This window comes from Sorex araneus, chromosome 10 (genome assembly GCF_027595985.1).
Source record: "Sorex araneus isolate mSorAra2 chromosome 10, mSorAra2.pri, whole genome shotgun sequence".
NCBI classification, from domain to species: Eukaryota; Metazoa; Chordata; class Mammalia; order Eulipotyphla; family Soricidae; genus Sorex; species Sorex araneus.
The window spans coordinates 39,325,184-39,334,558 of NC_073311.1; the positions used below are offsets into that span (position 1 = coordinate 39,325,184).

Sequence of the window (9,375 nt, forward strand, 5' to 3'; positions counted from 1 at the left end):
AATGTGATTCTGGGGAGATAGCACTGTGTTTTTGTTTGTAAGACATACAAGATTCAGCACATTCTCTGAATTGTATCACCTTTGTTCTTCCTTCTACAGAGGTGATTAGAATCTTAGCTGCAAGTTCCTGGGGTCAGTGGAGCTTGGAAGACTCTTTTTGCAGTCCCTCTGTTCATGGACAAACAACCATCAGGAAGAAGAAATCTGTTTGAAGTTGCCCTTGTAAAAATCTGCCTTTGCTTGTACAATAATAGATGGGTTAGATCACCATAAGAAATTTGACTTTATGAAAATACGATTGTTTTATGGGACTGGAGAGATAGTGCAGCAGGTAAGGCATTTGCTTTGCATGTGAATGACCCAGGTTTGATTCTTGGTACTGCATATGGTCCCCTGTGCACTGTCAGGAGTGAGTCCTGAGCACAGAGCCAGGAATATGCCCTGAGTGCTGCTGGAGGTAGCACCCCCCACCCCCCCAACCCCCCCACCCCCCCACCCCCGTCTCCAAAATGAGATCATTTTAAACAACTCTATTAACAAGATAGGTTTGGGGGAAGGAGGTGAAAGCAAACATCTTAAATTCACAACTATATATGTACTCTTAAAATAGATCAAATATGCATATGTTAGAATTCATTTTCATAAATAAGATCTCTTCTATTAAAATGTAGTGGTTTGGGTCAAAGTTAAAAGGAAATATATTGAGCCAGAGTTGGCTCAGCAATAGAGCAATTGGTGCCTAGGTCAGAGGTCCTAGATTTGACTGCTGGCACCACAAAAGGGAAAAGGGTGGGGATGAAACAAGAGAAAATATATGAGTTTTCTTTGAAACTGTGCTTTGTGTTTGAAATTGGGGGATGGGGCCAACAGTTCTCAGGACTTATTCCTGGCTCTATACTCAGAAATCACTCCTGGTAGGATTCTGTGGTGGACTATACGGGGTGCTAGGGATTGAACCCAGGTCATCTGTGTGCAAGAAAAATGCCTTACTGGTATATATGTATACTATCTCCTAGGCCCTTATGTTTGAAAGCTATCCATATTGACAATACAGCCACAATCCTGATATCATCTCCTTAATCACTGCTAGTATGTTATCTTGTTTAGTGGTGATGAGGTATTTTGCCAGTCTTAGAAAATCAGCTTTACAATACCTGCAATGCTATGTAGTGTTTTTATCATTAATCGGGAAACACTTTCAGGTGAGGTAACCAGGGCTGGTTCATTTTATGGACTTGCAGTACACTTGATAAATTCTAAGTTCAAGTGTATGTTTATCTGAAGACATGTGTATAACTAGGTAAGGGTGGATATTTTAATTTGATTCTGGAATAGAATGCAACAACTCCCTTGGCAAATAGATTTGCATGTACCTGAGGATGCCAACTCTTTGTGAACTGGAAACTTGACTATTCCTAAGAATCATTTCAGGACATAGAGTAGTTTACCAATTGCACTAGTTATTATACATTTAGTGCCCCTCTTGCCTATTTCCTAGGTATGTCATCTTTTCTATCTCTATGGACCTGTAGATAAAATTATAATGTTTAGTTCATTCCCCATTGCAAGTATAAAGTGATTTGAGTCTGGAGGAAGAAAGGAATGAGGCAGAGCCAGAGTTCATTTATAATGGGTTATTTTGTTTTGCTGGTTATTCTTAGAGCAGGCAGGCTCATTGGGATCTCATCAGGTATGTCTAGATAGAAAGGCACAAAGGGAAGGAAAACCTAGTTAGCGTTGCTATGATTATTGAAGTAGTTCCTTATTGGGTAACTGTTATTTATGGGGATGTATCCTAGACAACTCATGGAAAACACTTGATCTTCATGGGACCTTGTAATATAGGCTCAACTGTTCTCACTGGCCAGGCAGCAGTGAGGCTGCCAGGGGTTATTACTGGGTGTGTGAGTGGCAGGAGTATTGAGGAGAATTAGCTTTATGTGTCAAGGAAGAAAATAATTCATTTGTTGTTCTTAAGGTTTTTGCAATGGTTCCTACTTTTTTCTCCATACCCTTCTTTCCTCTTTCTCTTTTCTTCTTATTTTGCTTCTCTTTGTCCTTTTGCTTTTCTCCAAGAAAGAATAATGAGGCCAAACAGTTAAACCTCTGTCTTTCTGTGTCTTCTTGAGTGGAACAATGATTCTTCTTCCCCCATAATAGAATTTCTTTCAGTAGAGTTCCTTATTTAGTTATTTTGAAAGTAATAATGGCCAAGAGTTCTGGCTGGTCATAAGGTCATTTTTATTCCGTTAAAATAATAACACAGGCGAGAGAAGATGGTGATTATATGCCGTCCTCACAAGCTCACATTCAGCTCTGTCTAATCTATCTTTTGTCTGTGTTACGGAATTACCAGGGTCAAAGACTGGATTTAAGTAAGCAAATGTTCAAGGTAATTCTGTTGGTAACCCAGAAAAACTGATTGTTATAAAAATGGCATTTTAAATTCTATATATGTAGGAAATTAAGTTCTCTTTAAATATTTTTTCTCCTGTTTATTATTTCACACATAAATATTAGAAAAGTAAAAATTCTCCACCGCCAAAGCTGTGTGGTTGTGGCCTGAAGTCAATAGACATACTGATGCATAAGGATTCAATTTCACTCTTATAGCAATGCCTCATATACTTCAATTTGTTTCTCACTGAAGGGGCTTGGTTATTTATTTTTGATAAACTGGGCTTCTTATGTTGCCACAGTACCATTTTGTCTCTGAGACCGAGGCCAGCAACCTGATGGGTCCTAATTTGTTCCCAGTCATATCAGAAGACAGAAAATTGATTCAAATCTAAGCAGAATAGTAGTATCTCAAAAGCTCTATCACCCCTGTTCACTTCAAATATATCAGTTCCTAGAGTGACTATTCTGAAAATCTCAGATGTGATAAATATCTCCCTTTTAGAAATTTCAACAGAACAACAAAAGAAAGACAGCTTTAGATAGAAATATGATTTCAATTCTTTTTCTCTCTTTCTCTTTGACACACACACAGACACACAGACACACACACAGACACACAGACACACACACATACACACCCTTTGAGTATGGCCTCTTAAATATGCGTGTGAATCAACAGAAGCTTTATATTTTGCACAAAACCCATTTGCTACCCACTATTGCCCTCACTGGAAAGAAACTCCAAATAATGCAAACAAATGGAAAAAAAAAATCAGTTGTCCTAGAACTATCAGCTCCATTCAGTTTATCTTCAATACTTTGCTTTCCGTGACTGTGAAAGGAAGGGAAATGACAGCATCAGCTTTAAATCTGTAGATTTAGTGGTGGGCACCTGCCTGTGAGTCTGAGATATACTGGCAATCTCACCATATTGTCAGGATTGCAGCAGTATTTATTTTTCCTTAATTGGAACCCCGCTGATACCTTGTGGGATTTCCTTCCTTGGCAAGGCAATATATCCATATAGACATAGAGCATAGCCACTATAGTCTATCGTATTCTCATAGTTAGAAATATCAGCACTGGGATCAAAATTAAACCAACACTTGGGCTCATGGAGTTTCAAGACTGCTTTCTAATATTATTAGAGATTCACCATTTTATTTTTCAGTGTTTATCTTTGAAGTTAAAGTGATGTCAGCAGAAATCCAAATTGAACACAATTAGTTGCAATGGGCCCTCTTTTATCGTGACTCTTCATTGCCATGCTTTGGGAAGTGGGGCAATGACTGATAAATAGTATTGGATATTACACAATATCAGTGTGAACACAAATAGTGAACACAGAGGTTGGAACCTTCTACCAAAATGATACTGATTTATCTTTTTTCTAGTAGGTAAATTAATGTAATAAGATCAATTTTAAGAAAATGGCTGGAAATTCTTAACTTTATTCAGATTAAGTTAATGAAAAGAACCCGTGAATTGCCTTTAACTTAACTTTCCATGTAAATACAGGATTGGGTTTGTTATCTTGGACATGAGAAGTCCATTCTGTTTTCTATATTTATGGTTACAGCATTTGCATTAGCTTCTTCCTTCTGCTATTTTTATTTTTGTCACTGGAGTTCATGAAGACTTAATCATCAGTCCTCTAATTTTCCAGGAAAAAAAAATGTTGATTTATTGAACTGGTTACCAAAAAAAAAAAAAAGAAGAAGAAGAAGAAGAAGATCAATCTGACATTGTAGGTTAATAGCAGGGAACAAAACACATTCATAATTAGAAGAGAAAAGGACTTTCCTTGTTCATTCCAGTTTATAATAAAAAGCCCCTCACCAAAGTGTCTCAGAAAATAATGCATTCAGACTGAGTCGAATTACCGCCTAGCAGATTCTATTTATCTGTAGCTTAAAAAGCAGCTGCGTTTTTGTAAAAAGCAATGAATGTGGCAGTCCTACTTAAAGGTAGAAGAAAAAGAACACCCCTTGTTTTGTAATAAGGGGATTTTCAATTTAAAAGAGAGAGCGAGCCTGTTGTGTGAAGTAGGGTTATTACATTCACTGTATTCTATCTCACCCACCAGGAGGCTAATAATGAAGGGCCGGGGAAGGAGGCCAGTGTGACCAGGGTTATCTCAAAGCCTCAGATGCTGGATAAGTCGGGGGAGGCAGAATCGCTTTGGGATGACATTCAGAAAGGCTGGAGTGATTATTTGGAAGAGAAATGCCTCCCTATTCTTTTCCAAGGTAAACAGTTTATTTCTTCTGTCAACTTCATGTTTTAGTAAGGAAATATGTTCATATAAAGATATCTATAAAGTTTGCCTTTAAAAATATCCTTTTAGGTGTATTCCCCCTACTCCGTCCACTGATGAATTCTTAACATCCTGCCTTAGACAAAGGCTGTGCTTGGAACCCCATCACCCCTAAAACCATGCTTTGAAGGATCTGCCAAGCTCAGTTTTAATCACGGAAAGAAATTACCCACATGGAGTCAGCAGAAAATGAGAAAGTGGAGCTCGTGCTGAGAATAATTCCAGCAAGTGCCAAGGGTCTAGTTGAGGAATGACTTCATGAGGTGAATATCTTTAGCTTGTACTTAGGGTTTGGTTAGCGTATAATCATTTCTCTTTTAGGAGCGATGACTATCCCAAATATATTTCGTAACTGAAGAGTGCTCTGGGCATTTGTCACGATGTTGACAGATTTAATATTAGTCCGGTCTTTGTTGTTATTTACTGTAACTAATTTTACATTTGCAAATATGCAAAAATGAATTTAGGTGGAAAGGCTCTCTGAGCCAATGACTCTTAATGATTGTCTGCATCTGTGTGCATTGCTGTGAGTGTGTGTCCAGCAATTTCTGTCTTTGTGTACATACGTGCCCATGTTCTCGTCTTCTCTCTGTTGTGCACATAGGTGGGAGGCCTATTAGCCAATGGACTCTCAGATGTAGTTCAAGGCTTTCATTTGGGTTTTGGACCAGGAAAAAAAGAATGTGTCACATCATGATTAATGGTCAATCTGAATTTTCAATCCTATGAAAGGAGAAGGGGGAGGAGGCTCCAAGCTCAGTGATGAGACTAACCTTTTCCCTATGGAAAGAATATGATTCAAATTAAACATCGCTTTCAGTGTGAAATTAGTTTGAAGGCTTCTTGTTGTTGCTCCTTGTTTAACTCCTTCCCCTCCTTGCTGTTTCTGTGACTGAATCTATTCCTAATAGCCCATGCTTCTTTGTTTTATTTTTCTAAAGATCATGCCCCAGAAACCAAGAAAAGAATATTTTACTAGTTTAAATTGGTGCTTTTTTTTTTTTTTATTATTCACAAGGTAAGAGTCTCCTTAAAACATGTTATTTCTTTGGCCACAAACTAATATTTCAAACCAACTTCCCAAATAGTAAGCTGAATCATGATCGTTATTAAGAATAATCTGGCCAGCAAGGAGGTAGAAGGCAAGGAGTTTTCTTTCCTTTTTTTTTTTTTTTTTTTTTACCATTTGAACACTCCCTGCTTTATGCTAGTTTCTACTGGCTGGGAGAACTCCAGAGGAAGAATAGCAACAAAAGTATCTCAAGTGTTCCCTTGGCTCTCTAGTTTCCCACATAACTGAATTACAGGATCACCATGCCAACCTGCAGCAACTTTGGCTTCAAGCAAGCCTCTGCCAGGACACTTTGAAACAACCCTTCCACACTCACTGGTCAAAGGGCACAGCCTGAACTTGTAGAAAGAACTCACTGTCCACAGAAACAAGAGGCTGCTGGCTCATTTGTGCAGATTCTGCCTTTGTTGGCAATTTCGGGAGTTGATAAGCAAGCAGTTCTTTCACTTGGGGGAATTTGGTGGCTTCTGAGAAATGGGAAAGGAGTAAAAGACCTCCGAGAACAGGGCTATTCTTTCTAAGTATATTCAAATTAGGGCACTTTCTTCTGAGAAGGATGGAGAGGTGTGGTGGAGGAGGTGAGGCAGCCGGAGGGGGCTGCGGTGGAGGAGGTGAGGCAGCTGGGGTAGAGGTGGAGTGGGGGAGGTGGAAGGTGGAGGCAGATGAGCAGCTGTGTTTATTTTAATACATATCATTTAACCCTCGCCTAAAAACAAATTGGAGAGGTTTGGGAGTGCATTAATCTGGACCCAATTAAGCATGTCTTTCTCCTACAAAAAGTGCGACCTGAGATTAATGAATATAAACTAGAGTTTCAGATGCAGTGCTCAAATCATTTGCATGTTTCATGCATGATAATTGAATTTATGTATGCACTTCCTTTCACTTAACTATTTCCAGTCTCCTCCCCGTGATTCACCTAGACCAAGATTTCATTATAGGACCTTCTAGGTGGATATAGCTTGCAGGACCTTCCTCCTGAGAAACTCAAGTTCATGTTTTCTTAATTTCAATTAAAAAAAAAAACAGTCGTTTCTTTCTTTTCTTTTTTCTTTTTTTCAAAAAAGAGGAAAAGAGGGTAGTGTTTGGTGCGCTGTTCTGGAGTCAGGAAACAAGCACTCAAAGTTTATATTTGGAAGGTTAGAAAATTCATGAGAACTTATGGCATTGGGTTTGTAGTGATCCTAGAAAACTGGCTTTCCATGTGGCCACTCTCAAGTATTTGATTAATTCTGGAAACAATGTCCCTTTAATTCAGCATAATTAATGTACCTGGGCTTTAGACCTTAGATCCCTGAGGGAGTCTGTGCACATTTTTATCGTTTCTGGTGCCGTAGACACGGCTTCTATACGTAGGGTGGAGCCTGGTGTCAGGCTCCAGGAAGGGCTGCACATGAGTGGTCAGCACCTGTCCCCTAGCAAACTGCAGACTTTGTGCCCCTCCCCCATTTTCTTTCTTTTGTTATTAAGTGTAGAAGGCTTAGTGCAAGCAGGCTCCACCATCCCACCTCACCTCCCTGCTCCAACATGAAAAGTCTATGGGCTTGTAAGAAAATATCCTGGGGAAGAAGTTAAAGTGGCTTGCAAGAATTCCCCTGGTTTCAGCTTGTATCAGAGTGATTTGTCTGTCTTCTGTCTTTCCTCATGTGTTTCCAAGTCCAATGTCAAAGTGACAAGCTTTTCTCCAGGAATTCTCCCCAGTGTTCTTTGTTTCTGGTGAATTCGATGGTTGAGTGTTGCTGAGTGCCTCCTAGTCTTGTTTTCTGGTCCTTGTAGCTAAGAATGTCGTTGGAGGATAAAATCTTGTTAATTTGTGATGTCACTATTTAAGTGTGCTTCCTGTCACTTATGTGTAGTTTAAAATGTTTCTTAATGTAGCATGAAATGATTGGTTAGCATTGAAATGGTTGTGAAGTCATGTGAAGAAAATAAGTTTTTCATCCGACCGAGATAAATTCACTCTAGTGCTTTATGGCTTTTTATTCCTATGTGATAGTAATAAAGTCTCATGTAGGGATGGAAGCCATGAAATACATTGTGAAAAATCATCAACTAAGAAGGGGCCATCAGTCTAGAAAACGTTAGACTGTGGAGCTGTGAATGTGCTGGAGAAATGATTTAGCATATAGCTTTGCTATATCTGTGGTGTTTCTTTCGGTTTCTCTTTAGATTTTGACAGCTAAGGAATCTAGGCTACAGCGTTGATTCATCTTTGTAATCATTGATTTACATGAACATTTTGGGTTTGCATGTTTCTGTTTATCATACATTTTTCTCTGTTTTCTATTAACAAACATGCTCTAGGGGCATTATAAATAGCCCGCCAGTCTAGTAGGCAGCATTCGCGCCTCCTGTGCCTTCTTTCTCCTTGTGGTCTTTCTTCTGAAACAAAGAAGAAAGAGTCAGATCAGACCTGCCCTCTTGGAAATGTGGTCCAGATTGCTCTACTCCCAAGCTCCAAACAGGTATTCATTGGGATGGTTAGACAAACACTTCCTCAGGTCCATGAATCCACTGAGACTCGTTTTCCACTTATGGGGGTAGTGCAGTAGAGAAACGCCAGGTGGTTACAAAAAGGATGGCTTTAGAGCAGAGCCGGATTCCAGTTCCTCTGCCTCTTATCGATGTGACCTGGACAAGTTATTCAAACTCTGTGAGCCTCTTTATCTCTAGAAGGGGAGAAAAACCCCTGTGCCATAATATTTTATCAGAAATAAATGGAGTAATGTATAGATATATGCCTATAAAGCATGTTTTTAAAAGTAATGAAATATTAGTTTTTCTCCCTTTCTCTCTTCCCTTTCCACTCCCTTTTACCCCCTTCTCATGCCCTCCTCTCCCAAGGTTAGTCTAAAAACAGCACCTTTGAGAAAGAAAAGACATCTTCAAGGACGTCTAGTTGTACCTCCTTCCTGTATGTGGCTTCAAAGCATAGGTTGGATCAATGACTTGGATTTATTTTTTAACTTGAACTCTTTTAATATTGACAACTAAACTGTATTCATTTTTCACTGTTTTATGTACATTTGCTTATACTTTGATTGCTTTAATACTGACTGTTGACCACTGCTCATTTTTGACTGATTTTCTGTATTTTTTTAATGAAAATTCAAATAAAATTATTTTGTTATCTTTTGCCTCTCGATTTCCTCCACACCATGAAATTGTAGCCTGCACTTTGAAAATGTCGAGGCTTATCTAATAATATAAATGATGCCCTTTTCTTAGAAACTGTCCAGTGGTAGTGCTAAGAGAACTATATTCACATATCATAAGTGTGTTTGGGGAAAATTTGCAATTCAGTTGTAACTCTGATGCTAGTTTTCCAAAGATATAGGAATGACCACATAACTTTACTGTTAACATCTAAGAAATATTATTTTACATAAAACAGTATTCTTTGTAAAAAAAAAACGAAGATAAAAACATTTAAAAGTACAGATAAGTGCACGTTACTCTAAAATTAGAACATAATGAAAATTCATGACAATTATATTTCAGACTACTTTGGGAAGAATTAAATTTTTTCTTAAGAATTCCGTGCTTATTTGTATACATCTAGTTCCCAGTTGTCTCTGTATTTAGT

The 9,375-nt window shown here is 38.5% G+C and overlaps 1 long non-coding RNA gene across 1 annotated transcript in view; it reads left to right on the forward strand.

The window, feature by feature from the left end:
* LOC129399181 (uncharacterized) overlaps positions 1 to 8,915 on the forward strand; it is a 107,204-nt gene extending 98,289 nt beyond the window's left edge. The window contains exons 10-13 of the long non-coding RNA XR_008626970.1: positions 100 to 331; positions 4,487 to 4,649; positions 4,748 to 4,980; positions 8,634 to 8,915. This is a non-coding gene — a long non-coding RNA (uncharacterized LOC129399181). The remainder of the gene's footprint in view (positions 1 to 99; positions 332 to 4,486; positions 4,650 to 4,747; positions 4,981 to 8,633) is intronic.
* The last annotated feature ends 460 nt before the right edge of the window (positions 8,916 to 9,375 follow it).